The sequence below is a fragment of the Humulus lupulus genome, chromosome 5 (genome assembly GCF_963169125.1).
Source record: "Humulus lupulus chromosome 5, drHumLupu1.1, whole genome shotgun sequence".
Lineage (NCBI taxonomy): Eukaryota > Viridiplantae > Streptophyta > Magnoliopsida > Rosales > Cannabaceae > Humulus > Humulus lupulus.
The window spans coordinates 30,855,070-30,859,618 of record NC_084797.1 but is presented as its reverse complement, the minus strand read 5'-3'; positions in this window follow the sequence as shown (position 1 = coordinate 30,859,618).

The following is a 4,549-nucleotide window of genomic DNA, read 5'->3' as shown; positions in this document are numbered from 1 at the left end:
TGATGGGCCTTATGGAAAGCTAGAAATGATATGTTGTGGCAACATAAATCGGTGACAGCAACAAAAGTGGTGCAATCAACGATGTTAGTTCTTGATCGTTGGAAGCGTGCTCAATCTTGCAAACTAGAGCCTTTATGTGTTAATGAAGGTGATGAGCATTGGACTAAACCACCTATGGATAAGGTCAAGATAAACGTGGATGCAGCCATTTTTTGAGGCAGAGAATAAATTTGGGTTTGGGTGTGTTACCCGCAATCATGAGGGTAGTCTAGTGGATGTTTTGGCTAGCTTAAATTGGGGAAGGTTTCTCCAGAGATAGCTGAAGTTGTGGGAATCAAGGCGGCATTGAGTTGGATAGAAGAGATTGGTGTAAATTGTGTTGGAATCGGATTGTAGTGTGGCCATTCAAGCAATTCACAGTTCCATAAACATGATTTCTGAGTTTGGTTTATTGGTGCAAGACAATCGTATTATTCTTGCTAGTTTGGTTAATGTTTTTGTAACTTTTGTTAAGCGGTCTGCTAATAGAGAAGCTCATTGCCTCGCAAGAACCTTTATTTCTTGTTCAGGTCGTAGTTTGGGAGTATATAATGCTCCTTTTGATGTTCTTTCTATTGTATTGGAGGAACGTTCTTCTTAATGAATTCATATTTTCAAAAAAAAGAAGAGATTTTTTCATATTTATGAGATTTGTAAGGTTGTTTTACAAAAATATAGACATTTAATTTTTCTATTTTTTATGGCTTTTTGATTTGGAAATTCATATTTATGGATTTTCTTTCCCATAAATTTGAAAAAATATATAATTATGCCACATTTTTTTATCATAGTTATATTTTCTTTGATTTTGAAGGTAATTTTATTTTATTTTTTCTTGTATTTTTTTATTATTTTTTCAGTTTTTTTTCAATCTTTTTTTCCAAACTTATTTTTTCTTCTATTTTTTCCTTTTTTTTTTTCCTTTTTTTCTACCAATTTTTTCCTTCATCCTTCTTTTTTTCTTTCCATTTTTCATTTATTTTTCTTCTTCTTCTTTTTTTCTTTTTTTATCTATTTTTTTATTTCATTTGTATTTGTTGACCACGATTTTGGCCAACGACGAGTAGACGTCAAAACTATAATAAATCTTCAAGAGAAAAAATGACACTGATAATTTTTATAGTGGTTCAGCCCCAATATGTTGGTAATAGCCTAATCCACTTAGAGTTGTGATTTATGGATCTACACCCAAGATCAGATGAACCTGTGTCAACTGAGTTACTTAAGTGTAAATGAAAAGAATACAACATTTCTCTCAGAATACAAATACTCTCTTAGGAAAATTAAAATTTTAATCCCCTCAATGATGCCATGAGTTCTGTATTTATAGGCCCAGGATCGTACAAACAAAAATTCCTCATAATCAGGATATTTTTGTTACTCTCACAATATTTAATTAATAATAAAATTTAAAATACAACAATATGCGATTTATTTGGGATAATCTGAGAGATTCCTGCGTAGGTACGAATAATTCTAGCCAAAGCCGTTACTGGAATTTCGCTGCATAATGATGATATGTCTAGTCGGCCAGCTTCACTCCTTGAAGAAAGACTAGTCGGCCAAAGCATTTGACTGGTCGGCCAAACCATATGACCGGTCGGCCACACACTTCACTGGTCAACCAAAGCAGATGACTGGTCGGCCAAGCACTTCACTGGCACTCCTCTGGTCTAGCATGACACATCTCTGGTCTAGCAAAACACTTTACTGGTCGGGCAAAGCAGATAACTAGTTGGCCAAAATAGATGACTGGTCAACCAAAACGACTGACTGGTCAGCCAAAACAGATGACTGGTCGGTCAAAACGACTGACTGGTCGGTCAAACTCCTAACTGGTCAGTCAAAAATCTTTACCGGTCGGACAGATATTCTATCAGGTCGGTCAGATCACTTTATCACAACTCCGAAGAGCCAATACATTTATTGACTATTAATGTGTCATTTACTGACCATGCATTGCCACTTGTCACTTCTGATTGTCACGTCATCGAACTGAAAATTTGGGGATAACATTTGCCCCCCAAGTTTATTATATGATTCACTCGTATGATAAACTTTTTCTCTAGAAAAATGTTTTTGAGGTCATCCAAAAGCTTCCATCCGGTCAGCAACTTTCACTTTTGTAGTAAACCCACGATTGAACTTTCATTTTCATCAAAACGGTAGTTATCAGTTTCCCATTTCCATTGATCCTTCGGGAATAGATTATTAGGGATGCATGAATGTGGTTGATCGGTCATCTTCTTTGAGGGCCATCAAGATAACCCGAAAACTTAACCCAGCATGGGTACCATAAACACGCCCCAAGCCGCTCGGATATGCCACCATCTTCTCAGATGCAAGGGCACAAACACTCAGACACTCGGACACGCATCCGCTCGGACACTACGTCACCCGCTCGAACACCACGCGTATCTTCTCAGACACGCCATGCCATCCGCTCGGACACCGCGCCCAATCTGATCGAATGCTCCCCCTTCCACTTGGGCATCTTGCGCCAACAGCTCGGACGTAGCCCCATCCGCTCGGCCCTGAATGCTCCCAAGCCTTTGAGTAGTAAAAATGTTTCATGCATTTTGGGCACCAAAATTTATGCTTATCATTGTCGATCTCATACATGTTTATCTGGGCAGTAAATCACTCCGACCAGAGGAGGTCGTTGACGATGGTGTTGACCAGTCAAGGACTAGTTTACCCGACCAGTAGACACTCTTAGCCTACCCAAAAATAGAGTTTCCTACTTGACCGGTGGTATATGCTCTGCCGACCAGGGAATTTGTATCTGCTCTCCTGACCTGGAAAACTTTGCACCTGATCAGCTAAACTTTGCACCTGGCCAGTAGTTTACTCATTTTTTCTTATACTTTTGTGAAGACAATTGTTGCTTAGCAGCTTTGATATTTTTCTCGTACACCCGAGCTGTTGGCATGTATACTTTACTTTTCTTTGCTAACTTGAAACATTCTAAGTCTTGTTAGACTTAAAACATTATAAGTTTTTTTCGAATAGTAAAGTCACTATGATGTATGCCTTATATTTTCGCATGAGTACTTAGTTTTCTAACTTAGAAATTCTAGACATTTCATAAGTCCCTACTAAGTATACTTTCTCACACTCTTATTGCTCCAACATTTTATGAGAATAATGTTTATTGTTACTCGAATATCTGCTTCTAACTTGAATTTTAAAAAAATTCCAAGTTACTTAAGCTTTGTCAAACAAGTTAGCTTAATGGCCTTTTTGGACTTCGAAAATTTACAAGTCAGCCTAAAAAGAGATATCTTAACTCGTGCTCTTATTGCCTGTGTTAAATTATATACCAGTATACCCCATGTGCCCCCCAAGTGATCGAGGGTTGAAAGATCCTTAGTCACTTGCTACTTGACCGAATCTGTTCGAGTATTTAATTACTCGTGAAACACATAAAATATATGGATAATATTCGAGCAGTTGAACACTGCTTGAACGTATCAGCCAGTTGAACACTGTCCGATTTTACCGACCAGTGGAACACTGTTTGGATAATTAACACACATGCACATTTGTAGCAAGAATCGACCACGTTGCGCGTAGTCTCTTTTATTACTCGTAAATTAAAAAGGACAAAACGTGTCTAATAATGAGTCTTAAACAACAAAAATTGTTCAAAAATAGATGATTGGTCAGCAAATAACCAGCTCATAAACCAAATTTAAATAACAAGTTAAACAACTTGAAATTAAACTACCACTCTGAAGCGGTATTTAGAAATAATATATCCACAGACGCTCGTCGTTCCAGTGGTTCCTGATCAAGCCCCGTTCACCAAATTTGATCCTAGCACTCCCGCTCATGTCGAAGTGTCTCGACATACCTCTCCCTTGCTTTGTTTCTATCCTCATCCAAGTGTGGACCTCCACATATAGTGTCTAAGGTAAAGTCCACAGGCCCGGGTTGCAAGGGTGGAGATCTCTGTCGTTTGAACCCAGGATTGCTGCTGCCTCCTTCTCCTTGGGGTGTCTCTGCCCGGTACTTTCTCAACTTGCCTGACCAGAGAAGAAACTCTATCTCATCCTTGAGGTGATTGCATTCATTTGTGTCGTGGCCATAATCTCCATGGAACCGACAAAATTTGTTCATGTCCCTCTTAGATATCTCTTTCCTCATGGGTGGGGGTTTCTTGTAAGGAACCTCTTCATGACTAGCAAGATATATTTCTGCTCGGCTAGTTGAGAGAGTGGTGTAATTAGTGAAGTGAGGCTCATACTTGGTTGGCTTTTCATTTGAACTCAACTTAGCCTTCTTTTCTTCATGGTGGTCAGACCCGTTATTCCCACGTTTCTTTCCACCATTCTGACTGTTTCCACCATTCTTAGGAGGGTCAGCTGATTTGCCCAGATTGTTTATGCCATTCTCCTCTTTCTTGATTGCATCATCCAATTTCATGTACTTGTCTGCTCGGTCAAGAAATTTTTGAAGTGTTGAAATTGGATTTCTATGTATACTATCCCACAAAGGGCTCTGATAA